Source organism: Acinonyx jubatus, chromosome B3, assembly GCF_027475565.1.
Source record: "Acinonyx jubatus isolate Ajub_Pintada_27869175 chromosome B3, VMU_Ajub_asm_v1.0, whole genome shotgun sequence".
NCBI classification, from domain to species: domain Eukaryota; kingdom Metazoa; phylum Chordata; class Mammalia; order Carnivora; family Felidae; genus Acinonyx; species Acinonyx jubatus.
The window spans coordinates 29,084,536-29,098,558 of NC_069386.1; the positions used below are offsets into that span (position 1 = coordinate 29,084,536).

The 14,023-nt window shown below is 36.3% G+C and overlaps 1 protein-coding gene across 5 annotated transcripts in view; it reads right to left on the bottom strand.

The window, feature by feature from the left end:
- SCAPER (S-phase cyclin A associated protein in the ER) overlaps positions 1-14,023 on the bottom strand; it is a 505,210-nt gene that overhangs the window by 434,218 nt on the left and 56,969 nt on the right. The window contains exon 1 of one of the 5 annotated variants that reach the window (XM_053223693.1): positions 1,298-1,301. The exons of the other annotated variants lie outside the window; for them this stretch is intronic. The gene's annotated coding sequence lies outside the window, so the exon portion shown is untranslated. Of the gene's footprint in view, positions 1-1,297; positions 1,302-14,023 lie in introns of those variants that run through there. 5 annotated transcript variants of the gene reach the window in all.

The window sequence follows — 14,023 nt, forward strand, 5'->3', positions numbered from 1 at the left end:
TGCCAATTTTTGGCCTAGGTTATTTGTCCTTTATATTTTTGAGCTGCAAGAGTTCTCTACATATTCTAAATATTAGACTGTTATAAGACACATGGCTTGAAAATATTTTCTCTCATTCTGTGGGGTGTCTTGTCAACTAACAGCATCCTGTAATACACATAAGTTTTTAATTTTAATGAAATTCTATTTATTTATTTTACCTTTGGTTGTGTTTTTGGTATCATATCTAAGAAACTGCTGCCAAGTCCAAGGTCACAAAGATTTACACCTATGTTTTCTTCAAAGAATTTCATAGTTTCAGTTTTTACATTTAGGTCTTTCATTTATTTTCAGTTATTTTTTTGTATATGGTGTGAGGTAAGGATCCAAATTCATTCTTTGTGTGTGGATATCTAGTTGATCCCAACACCATTTGTTGAAAAGACTATTCTTTTTCCATTAAATGATCTTGGCACCCTTATCAAAAATCAATGGACACAGATGTGGATTTATTTCTGAACTCTCAATTCTCTTCCATTGATCTATAACTATCCTTATCCCAGTACCATGCTATTTTGATTACTGTAGCTTTGTAATGAGTTTTGAATTCTGAGTTTTGAAAAGAACTTTGTTCTTTTTCAAGATGGTTTTTGGCTATTCTGTGTCCCTTGCATTTCCATTCAGATTTTAGGATCACCTTGTCCACTTCTGCAAAAAAGGAGATTAGAATTTCAGTAGGGATTGAACCAAATCTGTATATCACTTTGGGGACCATTGCCATCTTAATATTAAGTTTTCCAATCCACAAGTTCAGATATCTTCCTCTTTATTTAGGTCTTCTTTAATTTCTTTTAATGATGCTTTGTAGTTTTTAGTGTACCAGTCTTGAACATCTTTGGTTAAATTTATTACTCAATGTTTCTTTTTTTTTCTTTTTCATGCCATTATAATGGGACTGCTTTCTTAATCTCACTTTTTTATTGTGCATTACTAACATATAGAAACACAATTTTATGCACTGATCTTGTATTCTGCAACCCTTCTGAGTTTGTTTATTAGCTCTAATAATTTTATGTGTGTGAATGGATTCTATAGGGTTTTCTACATGTAGAACCAAGTCATCTGCAGATATAATTTTACTTCTTCCTTTCAATCTGGATGCTTTCTATTTCTTTATCTTGTCTAATTGCCCTGGCTAGAACCTCAAGTATAAGACTGAAAAGAAGCAGTGAGAATAGACATCAGTATTTTGTTCCTGTTATTAGCAGGGAAAGCTAATTTTTGTCTTTAGATAATTCAAGTTACATTACTGTAATACTACATTCTACATATTTGGCAAAGATTTTTTCTTCTTGGTACTGATTAGTCTTGCATACTAATGGCAATGAAAATGTATATAAGAAAAGACTATAAAAATATAGGCCACTGAGATCCACTCCATTGCTCAGAAAGAAAAACTGATCCCAAGTATAAATATGTGTGTAGATAGTGGTTAATTGTCCAAAGTTATCATTTAAAATGTATAAGACAAAGAAATTTAAAGTGTTCACTTTATCAGTCTCATACCATTCTCACCTTACTCTACCTTACTATGGAGACATACCAGTCTCATTTTACTAGAAATGGCAACTTTCCATACTCCCAAAGATGACCATCAGAAAATACCAACCAACTATAAAAATGATCATTTGGTTTATAAATACATTACTTTTCCATAACTAAGTCTTACTTTCTAGTATTATTGTAACTCCAACCAACTATAAAAATGATCACTTGGATTATAAACATGTTACTTTTCCATAACTAAGCTTACTTTCTAGTATTCAGTGGAACTCAAAACCTCAAAAACACTTTTCACTTATGTTTTTTAAAATATAGATACACTTTGGAAATCAGACCCAAGATTGATTATGTATGCCAAATTAGCCACAAATAAAATACAGTACCAACCTCACATTAGTCATAAATGTTATATTCTAATTTAAAATACTCTTCTGAACAAAGAAGTATTGTTTATTTCCTTTCAAAGGTAATCCTTAGTGCCAAATCCCTGGTAATAAAAGTCTTCTACAATCAGGAAAAGGAAAAAATTTTTTAATTTACTTGGCTTCCTTTTCTCAATTCTACGAATATAATTCAAATTCAATTAAGTTCAACTTAAATCGCCTACATTAGGCACAGAAAGATGTAATTCAGAATAATTTATTTCAGAAGTTTTATGATTTCCCTTTTTGCTTAAAAAAAAGAAAAAAAGAAAAAAAGAAAAAAAAACCCTCTAATGGGCAAGCATATAAGCAGCTACACTTCTGATACTAGTTGGCACAGAGAAAGTACATTTGGTGGCTTAAACAACCTATTTTAAGGAATGCTTAGCACAACGTTATCAGAAATGATCAGAGTGGTACCATGCAGCTGTAATCTGAGTCATGTTTTGTGAACAGAGGAATACAAACAAGACACGCAGCTGGAGCAGCTTCTTAGTCACTGATGCACATCTTTCTCCCTACAGCTATGAAGGCCATTTTGTCAATCAGGATGAAACAGAACAAAAGTGGCTCTAAAAGTAATGTTATAGGCATTCAGATAACTACATATAGATATACAGCTAAAATTACCAATTAGTTTACCAATTGGCTGCAACGGGTTCGATTGGTTTGTAATTAATTCTAGTTACTGGCGCACAGAGCAGGATGGTTGGCGCCATCCCTTTGTCCTCCTGACACACAATACTAGTGCACAGGCCCTTGGGCCCAGGACATCAACACAGCCCTCCAATTCAGCTACAGGAATGTGCACAGTGGTGTGCCCCTGTGGTGATAAAGGGATGGAAACATGCATCACATGAGAAGTCAGTGATAAAGGGAACCTTATAAGAAAGAGCTTTACCAAAAGTGAAACAAGTTTTTAAAAGCATTATTTTTAAGAACAATAGTTTTAAAAAGTTTTTTAAAAGCTACAAATAGAATAAATAGTTCAAAAGAGAAATCATTGGAAAGAAAAATGGCAAGTATACCACTTTCAAAACTAACAGTATCATTCACAGTAGTCTTCAACCTTTAATCATTCATTTCTTTCAAATACTTCCCCTTAATTTTCTATATAAGCAGCCTAGTAAAAAAAAATACAAAACATATTCAATGAATGAAAACTTATAAATGAAAATCTGCTAATGGAAACCACTCTCCTTTAATTTAATTTTTACCAGGTTCTTTGTGGATAAATAAAATTTGCAGTTGCCTGGGTAATGATACAAATATTCTACTGCAGTGGCTAATTTTTATCTCAACTCATTTACAAGCTGGCTTGATTAGACATTTTCTCTTATGGTACTCCTACTAACAAAACTCAAGAGACCTACTGCAGCTAAGAATAAGTAAACAATGATACTAAAAAATAATTTGTCATGGGGCACCTGGGTGGCTCAGTTAGTTAAGCATCCAATTTCAGCTTAGGTCATGATCTCACAGTTTGTGAGTTCAAGCCCCACAGTGGGCTCTATGCTACCAGTGCAAACCCACTTTGGATCCTCTGTCTCCTTCGCTCTCTGCCCCTACCCCACTCAAGCTCTCTCATTCTCTCTCAAAAATAAGTATTTTTAGAAAACTGTCGTATACACTGTATGCTAGCCAACTTGACATAATCTTAAAAAAAAATTGTTGCAAGTCTCAAAATAACATACTCAAATTCCCCACTGATGCCTGCAAGTTTACCTAAACACCTGCTTAAGGCATTTATTTTGCCAAACTATTCTCCCAATACCAAACTAAATGCTTATATTCAGGCTGAAGGTCCTCAGCACTCATTTATACCAAGCTCCTCGTTTATAGAGACAAAGGTAGAAAAAGGTTTGGTGATTTCTTCCAAAGTCCTACAACTAGCTTAGAGGAAACATGGAAATCATGACTATTCCTCACTTTCCTTGCAAAGGACAGTACAAATACCATGCGCAAAACTCTCCCACAATCCTACAGCCCAAAGTCACCTCTCCAGCTATGATATTACCAAGTATAATAACTAATGTCAATACATAGACTAAACTCCTAAGTGCTATTCCTGAACCTGAAAGGGAAAAAACACTTTTCTCCCTCATGCCATTTATTGTTATAAATAAATGGTTATTGTTATAACACATCTCACATCCTAAGAGAAAAACACCATGATTTTTTCTAAAATTTTAACTCCCACTGAGTCACCATGCATGGAAGAGCAAAATCTATTTCAAAGGCATAAACTGACTCTTTCTCTTCATCAATCAAATCTCAAATACTTTCAGTGATCCAGAGGAATAACAGAACAGAACTATAACCTTTGCTATACATCTTGTGTCTGGACACCAAGATCTATGTTCTGTGTTGCACTCATTATCTGGTAAATTTCTATCATTTCAACATAACAGTAGAAAATAACTGAAAAAATTTAAAAAAACAGAAACGCTCGATGAAAAATATCAATAATCCAAGATAATATCCACAGCAGGAATGGCACAGATATTCCTTTCTAAAAGAAAGTCCTTAAATACATTTTTATAAAATCTTTGATGTTTATATCAATAGGATGTGTTTGATCAAAAACAGTTTTGTTATAGTTATAACTTTTTCAGGCTCATGAATAGCACCCAAAACAAGTGCAAGCAGTAATAAATATTCAGTAAACAGTTGTTGCATGAAAGATAAGTCTAGAACTAAAGGTTAGTTCTGCTGGTAATTCATTACATAATGTCAGACAGATCACTTAGTTTTTCAGTTTCCTATGGGTAAAATAAGAAGGCTGGATTATATAATTTCTAAAATTATATTCAGATATGATTTATGATACTATTTCACATTCTGTGCTATTTTTGTTTCTAATACAAATCATATGTACATTTTAAATTCTTTTTTTCTAACAAAACTAAATTTTAATATGTCTGTTTGTATTTCTTGATTTTTTAAATGTGAAGTTTTACAAAAAAAAAAAAATACTCTAATTATAAGTAGGAAATAAGGGGCACCTGGCTGGTTCAGTCAGTAGAGCATCCAACACTTGATCTCAGGGTCATGAGTTCAAGCCCCATGTTGGGCATGGAGCTGCCTTAAAAAAAAATTTTTTTTATGGTTAAAAAAATAAACAGGAAACAAGAACTGTACCTTTTACAGAAACTGTTCTATTTCCAAGAATCCTTATAAATTCATCCTTTGATACTTATAAAATGCAACTGTTTTTAAAAATTTCATGCTCTATGGTGAGTGTAACTGAATTACAAAATCAGTATTAGGGTAGCTGTTAAATGAAGTATAATTATTTTAAAGTTTTTAATCCTATAACTACAAAAAATATTTCTGAGACAAATAACTTAATTCTAAAACAAAAACATGATACCTTAAAAATAAGGTAATTGCCAAGGAAAGACTGTATAAATATTTTGTAGGCCCTGTAAATTTTTACTAGAGTATCACAAACTAGATTTAAGACTCATTTATTAAATTTTTACTGTATGTACCCAGAGTGTAGTAGAAACAAAAAAAGCAGATGACATGGTCTTCATTAAAGATGCTTCCAATCTTATTAAAAATACAAACCACCAAACACTTCTACTTAAGAAATAGATCATGACCAAATTTCAATGTAAATACTCATTAACAAAGAAAACAACAAAAGATACCTAAATCTTTAAACAAATATGTTACCATGAAATCTGCCATATTTGTTCATGACTAAGAACAATTATATCTGCAAACTCCCCCAAATCATTCAATTTCACTTATTTATTATTTTATTGGAGGATAATTGGTAAATTAATATGGTAAATTATGCTACTTCATTCTTTCACTATCACCTAATAAAATGAAGAGCACACTGTCATAAAGACTTCAGTCCCATAATCGATAATTACAGCATTCCAACTAAATTGAAATAGCTTACAGGAATGTTCACCCAAGAAGTTAGTGTATATAACAACTAAGAGAACTACACATATCAGCCATATGAGAGCTAATTATTATATTTCTGATATTGTTATCATTATCAATGCACTTTGTAATTTGAGCTCACTGGCAGCACATCTTCATGGATTACTTTTGCAAACCATCATTTCCATGACTGTGCCTCTATTAAATATTTAAAAACAGTGAGGAAAAGAGGAATGAGTGTAGAGCAACTACATGACAGTGTAGCTAGATCCCACTCAAATGACTGTCTCATCCTCTTCTGAAGGGGAAATAAGAAGCCTCTTGCTAAAGAACACTGGACAGAATTTCCAGGGATACAATTTTATAAAAATCCATTTCCTAAAGATTTCTCTCTCTGTTTCCTAACACCATCAGCTCAAATTCCTTGATGTGGCCACAGGTGACGAATAAATTCCTATTAAATAGTTTTCACCAAAGAAACAAAACTTCACCAAAAGAATAAAACTCAGCAAACATTAGGAATTCAAGGTTTACCTTCTTAATGTTCTTGCCTTGTTTTATTCAGTTTTCCTATTTTATAATTGCAATATATTTAATTTTTTATGGGAATCATGGAAAGATAAGGAAATGTTCACCTAATTTAATTGTGACAAGAGTCATTCCAAAAAGAAGCCCAAGTCAGAGATGCAGCAGAGCAGGTTTATAGGTATTGAAGCCTGTTATCGGAAGGCATTGTCAGAATACCAGGAAATAAGAAATGAGCAAAACCTTGACAGGATTCATGGAGGGGATGAGAGCAAGTGAACAGGATTCAAGACGAGGCAGTTTATAGACAGGCTGAAGCCACAAGGATGGTTAGAAAGAGACTGAGAATTTGGAGATCTAACATGTTGCCACAATCAAAAATTGTGACTAAATTATTGGCACCATGGAATAGAGAAGACAAAAGCAGGGGCATTTCTAATGGGTCTCATCATCTTGACAGAAGACTAGATAACTAAGCCTTTCCTGAGATGGCTATCTAAGATAGCCCTTTTTAACTTTCCAGAGAGAGAGTTAAATTTCCAAGTCTGTAACATCATCCCTCTATTATGCTTTATCATCCATGTTTCTCATCCAGGGTGTAAGTAGAATAGATTAATCAAGAATCTGTGATACATCCTTTTCAGGTAACAATCATCTTTAAGAATTTCATGAAAATTATGGACCTCCTACCCAAAACAACATACATGAACAAAATAATTTCAATACCTACAGATGATTTACAAACACAGGTCTAAGAATTCAAGGTTAAGAATCCCTATTCTAGACATTCTCCAAGATACAACACACATTAGGACACACATAATAAGTCTCCATTTAAAAAGATGGCTTAAAAAGATGGACATCATACAAGGTATCTTCTCCAACCAAAGCAGAATAAAGTTAACTGATAACAAAGTTAAAACTAGAAAATTCACAAATTTATTGAATTTAAACAATAAATTGGTCAAGAAAAATATCACAAGAGGTAACAGAAAACAGAGACAAATGAAAATAACAATACAACAGATTAAAACTTAAGAGACATATCTAAAGCAGTACTCAGAGGGAAATTTATAGCTATAAATGCTTACATAAAAAACTAGAAAGATCTCAAATCAAAAACTTAACTTTACAACTTAAGAAGCTAAAAAATAACAAACTAAATCCAAAGCTAGCAGAAAGAAATAAAAAGTATAGCATTAACAAATTAGAGAGAGAAAGAATTTCAGAGAAAAGAAGAGGAGGTTGGAGGTGTAGGACGCTGGGCTCACCTCATCCTCCTGATCGCTTAGATTCCACCCACATCTGCCTAAATAACTCAGAAAAACACCAGAACGGACTCTCCAGAGCCAAGCATGAACAAGAGGCCCACAGAAGAGGGTAGCAAGGGCAGAGAGGTGGTGCATGCTACACGGACTGGCAGGAGAGAGCCAGGGCGGCAGAGGGGCAGCCCACTCTGCAAGGCAGAGCTCCCAAAGTCTGGCTTGCAAAAGCGGAGAGGCCGGACTGCATGAGTTCTAACAGCCACCGGGACTTAACATCTGGAATGTTAAAACTCAACACCTCTACTCTCTGAGAGTGGGGAGGGCGAGAGGATGCCGGGAGGGAGAGTTGTTGAGTCCCAGAAGGACAGAGCTCATCTCAGTGGGGGAACAAAGGCACTGGCAAGTACCATTTCCCTCTCCCATCTCCCAGCCGAAAGTCCACAGAGAACCAGTTCCCGTCACCAAACTTGCTTGCACCCCACAAACACCCAATGCGGTGCTTCTGTGGATGCATCCCTCCTAGGGGCCAGCCTCCCTCCTGGTGCTTCGGGACCCTCCCGCAGGGGACCACCTACGGCAAAGCAAGCTAAGCCTGCCTCTCCAGCCACAGTGCACCTTGAGGATCCACCCTGTCTAATACGCCCTTGGCCAGATCCCATTAAAGCAGCACCACAAGCCTTGCAGTATGCAAGCAGCCCACACAGGGGTCACACCACTCCACAGTGAGTCCTACCCCTAAGAGAGGGGAAGATAAGGTACACACCAGTCTGACAAGTTACTCTGGAGAGCACAGCGAAAGTTACCAACAAGACAAGTTACTCTGGAGAGCACAGTGGAAGTGCCCTGCAGTTTGGAGATACCGCAGGGACTACCCAAAATGAAGAAACAGAAGAATTCTCCTCAAAAGGAACTCCAGGAAGTAGCAACAACTAACGAATTGATCAAAAATGATGTAAGCAATATAATGGAACAAGAATTTAAAATAATAGTCATAAAATTAATTGCTGGGCTTGAAAAAAACATAAAGGAGAGCAGAGAATCTATTGCCACAGAGATAAAGGGACTAAGATATAGTTAGGAGGAGCTAAAATATGCTATAAATGAGGTGCAAAATAAAATGGAGGTGGGCATAGCATAGCACTGATTGAAGAGGCAGAGGAGAGAAGGTAAATTAGAAGATAAAATTATGTAAAAAGAGGAAGCTAAGAAAAAGAGAAATAAAAAATCCAGGAGTATGAGGGGAGAATTAGAGAACTAAGTGATGCAATCAAATGGAACAATAACCCTATCAAAAGAATTCCAGAAGAAGAAGAGAGAAAAAGGGGCTGAAGGTGTACTTGAACAAATCATAGCTGAGAACTTCCCTGATCTGGGGAAGGAAACAAGCATTGAAATCCAAGAGGCACAGAGAACTCCCTTCACACAAAACTTGAATCGATCTTCTGCACAACATATCATAGTGAAACTGGCAAAATACAAGGATAAAGAGAGAATTCTGAAAGCATCTAGGGATAAACACGCTCTAACTTACAAAGGTAGATGCCTAAGAGTAGTAGCAGACCTATCTACTGACACTTGGCAGGCCAGAAAGGAATGGCAGGAAATCTTCAATGTGATGAACAGAAAAAATATGCAGCTAAGAATCCTTTATCCAGCAAGTCAGTCATTTAGAATAGAAGGAGAGATAAAGGTCTTCCCAAACAAACAAAAACTGAAGGAATTCATCACTAAACCAGCCCTACAAGAGATCCTAAGGGGGATTCTGTGAGTGAAATGTCGCAAGGACCACAAAGTACCAGAGACATCACTACAAGCGTGAAACCTACAGACATCACAATAACTCTAAACCCATATCTTTCTATAGTAACACTGAATGTAAATGGACTAAATGCGCCAACCAAAAGACATAGGGTATCAGAATGGATAAAAAAACAAGACCCATCTATTTGCTGTCTACAAGAAACTCATTTTAGACCTGAGGACACCTTCAGATTGAAAGTGAGGGGATGGAGAACTATCTATCATGCTACTGGAACTCAAAGAAAGCTGGAGTAGCCATACTTATATAAGACAAACTAGACTGTAAATTAAAGGCTATAACAAGAGATGAAAAAGGGCATTATATAATAATTACAGGGTCTATCCATCAGGAAGAGCTAACAATTATAAATGTCTACGTGCTGAATATGGGAGCCCCCAAATATATAAAACAATTAATCACAAACATGAGCAACCTTATTGATAAGAATGTGGTAATTGCAGAGGCCTTTAATACTCCACTTACAGGAATGGAGAGATCATGTAGACACAGGATCAATAAAGAAACAAGGGCCCTGAATGATACATTGGACCAGATGGACTTGATAGATATATTTAGAACTCTGCATCCCAAAGCAACAGAAGATACTTTCTTCTCGAGTGCACATGGAACATTCTCCAAGATAGAGCACATACTGGGTCACAAAACAGCCCTTCATAAGTATAAAGAAGTGAGATCATACCATGCACACTTTCAGACCACATGCTATGAAGCTTGAAATCAACCACAGGAAAAAGTCTGGAAAACCTCCAAAAGTATGGAGGTTAAAGAACACCCTACTAAAGAATGAGTGGGTCAACCAGGCAATTAGAGAAGAAATCAAAAAATATATGGAAACAAATGAAAATGAAAATACAACAATCCAAATGCTTTGGGATGCAGCGAAGGCAGTCCTGAGAGGAAAATACATTGCAATCCAGAAGCTGGTGCGTCTTTGTCTGAGGGCTTACGCTTCAGAGCTTTGGGCCAGCTTTCAGGAACTAACGGCACAGCCATGAAGAAGAACGCAGTCTCACTATGGCCCACCATGCCATTTACAGCAGATCAATGAAACCAAGAGTTGGTTTTTTGAAAAAATAAACAAAATTGATACACCTCTAGCCAGGCTTCTCAAAAAAAAAAGGGAGAGGACCCAAATAGATACAATCATGAATGAAAATGTAATTATTATAATCAATCCCTCAGAAATATAAGTAATTATCAGGGAATACTATGAAAAATTATATGCCAACAAACTAGAAAACCTGGAAGAAACGGACAAAGTCCTAAGCACCCACACACTTCCAAAACTCAGGAAGAAATAAAAAATTTGAAGAGACCCATAACCAGCGAAGAAATTGAATCAATTATCAAAAATCTCCCAACAAATAAGAGTCCAGGATCAGATGGCTTCCCTGGGGAATTCTACCAGACATTTAAAGCAGAGTTAATACCTATCCTTCTCAAGCTGTTCCAAAAAAGAAAAAGGGAAGGAAAACTTCCAGACTCATTCTATGAAGCCAGTATTACTTTGACTGCCAAACCAGAAAGAGACCCAGCAAAAGAAGAGAACTACAGGCCAATATCCCCGATGAATACGGATGCAAAAATTCTCAACGAGATACTAGCAAATCGAATTCAACAGCATGCAAAAAGAATTATTCACCATGATCAAGTGGGATTCGTTCCTGGGCTGTAGGGCTGGTTCAATATTCATAAATCAATCAATGTGATACATCACATTAATAAAACAAAGGATAAGAACCATATGATCCTGTCAATCGATGCAGAAAAAGCATCTGACAAAATTCAGCATCCTTTCTTAATAAAAACCCTCGAGAAAGTCGGGATAGAAGGAACATACTTAAACATCATAAAAGCCATTTATGAAAAGCCCACAGTTAATACCATCCTCAATGGGCAAAAACTGAGAGCTTTCTCCCTGAGATCAGGAACACGACAGGGATGTCCACTCTCACCGCTGTTAACATATGTTGGAAGTGCTACCATCAGCAATCAGACAACAAAAGGAAATCAAAGGCATCAAAATTGGCAATGATGAAGTCAAGCTTTCACTTTTTGCAGATGACATGCTATTATACATGGAAAACCCGACAGATTCCACCAAAAGTCTGCTAGAACTGATACATGAATTCAGCAGAGTCACAGGATACAAAATCAATGTACAGAAATCAGTTGCATTCTTATACACTAATAATGAAGCAACAGAAAGACAAATAAAGAAACTGATCCCATTCACAATTGCACCAAGAAGCATAAAATACCTAGGAATAAACCTAACCAGAGATGTAAAAGATCTGTATGCTGAAAACTATAGAAAGCTTATGAAGGAAATTGAAGAAGATACAAAGAAATGGAAAAACATTCCGTGCTCATGGATTGGAAGAATAAATATTGTTAAAACGTCAATACTACCCAAAGCTATCTATACATTCAATGCAATCCCAATCAAAGTTGTACCAGCATTCTTCTCGAAGCTAGAACAAGCAATCCTAAAATTTGTATGGAACCACAAAAGGCCCTGAATAGCCAAAGTAGTATTGAAGAAGAAGACAAAAGTGGGAGGCATCACAACCCCAGACTTTAGCCTCTACTGCAAACCTGTAATCATTAAGACAGCATGGTATTGCCACAAAAACAGACACGTAGACCAACGGAATAGAATAGAGACTCCAGAATTGGACCCACAAAAGTATGGCCAACTAATCTTTGACAAAGCAGGAAAGAATATCCAATAGAAAAGAAAAACAGTCTCTTTAACAAATGGTGCTGGGAGAACTGGACAGCAACATGCAGAAGAATGAAACTAGACCACTTTCTCACACCATTCACAAAAATAAACTCAAAATGGATGAAGGACATTTCCTGGTGAGACAGAAAACCATCAAAACCCTAGAGGAGAAAGCAGGAAAAAACCTATCTGACCTCAGCCGCAGCAATTCCTTACTTGACACATCTCCAAAGGCAAGGGAATTATAGCAAAAATGAACTATTGGGACCTCATGAAAATAAAAAGCTTCTGCACTGCAAAGGAAACAATCAACAAAAATAAAAGGCAACCAACAGAATGGGAGACAATAGTTCCAAATGACATATCAGACGACAAAGGGCTATTATCCAAAATCTATAAAGAACTCACCAAACTCCACACCCGAAAAACAAATAATCCTATGAAGAAATGGGCAGAACACGTAAATAGACACTTCTCTAAAGAAGACATCCATATGGCCAACATATGCTCATATGGCCATATGAGCATCTTGAGTAAAGATGCTCAATGTCACTCCTCATCAGGGAAATACAAATCAAAACTACTCAGATACCACCTCACACCAGTCAGAGTGGCTAAAATGAACAAATCAGGAGACTATAGATGCTGGTGAGGATGTGGAGAAATGGGAACCCTCTTGCACTGTTGGTGAGAATGCAAACTGGTGCAGCCGCTCTGGAAAACAGTGTGGAGCTTCCTCAAAAAATTAAAAATAGATCTACCCTATGACCCAGCAATAGCACTGCTAGGAATTTACCCAAGGGATACAGGAGTGCTGATGCAGAGGGGCACTTGTACTCCAATGTTTATAGCAGCACTTTCAACAATAGCCAAATTATGGAAAGAGCCTAAATGTCCATCACTGATGAATGGATAAAGAAATTATGGTATATATATACAATGGAATACTACTTGGCAACGAGAAAGAATGAAATATGGCCTTTTGTAGCAACATGGATGGAACTGAAGAGTGTTATGCTAAGTGAAATAAGTCATACAGAGAAAGACAGATACCATATGTTTTCACTTTTATGTGGATCCTGAGAAACTTAACAGAAGACCATGGGGGAGGGGAAAAGTTACAGAGAGGGAAGGAGGCAAACCATAAGAGACTCTTAAAAACTGAGAATAAACTGAGGGTTGATGGGGAGTGGGAGTGAGTGGACGGTGGGTGATGGGCATTGAGGAGGGCACCTTTTGGGATGAGCACTGGGTGTTGTATGGAAACCAATTTGACAATAAATTTCATATTTAACAAAAACACCTTCACAGGTACTTTTGCAGCTTTTGCTGAATATGAAGCATTGTCTTTTGAATAGCTGCCACAAGGGGAAGCAATATTTAAACTATTAACATTGAATGAAAGCTAATTGTGGTCACTTGTCTAAGTATCTGGAAGTGGCAATAAAAATTCCCTCACACTTGTTTAGTGCTTTCTAATTTCCAAGCACTTTCACATGTCATCTTGATTAACCCTCAGTACAGTGTAGTAAAGTAGTTAAAGGCTCAGGCTCAGCAGGGGGGCTGCCTGGATTGAGGCCCTTACTCTGCCGTATTTAACCTCTCTAAACCCTGGATTTCTTTTCTGAAAATGGGAACAGCAGTACTGGTCTGTGGGAATATTGTGTGGATTAAGTGTGATGATCTGGGTGAAGTAGTTAGCACAGTGTCTTTGACAATAAATTTCATTTAAAAAAAAATGAATAAATGTTGGAAAAAAAAAAGGAAAAAAAAAAGCCAATGACTGCCAAGGCAAATCATACTCAAATTCACAAAA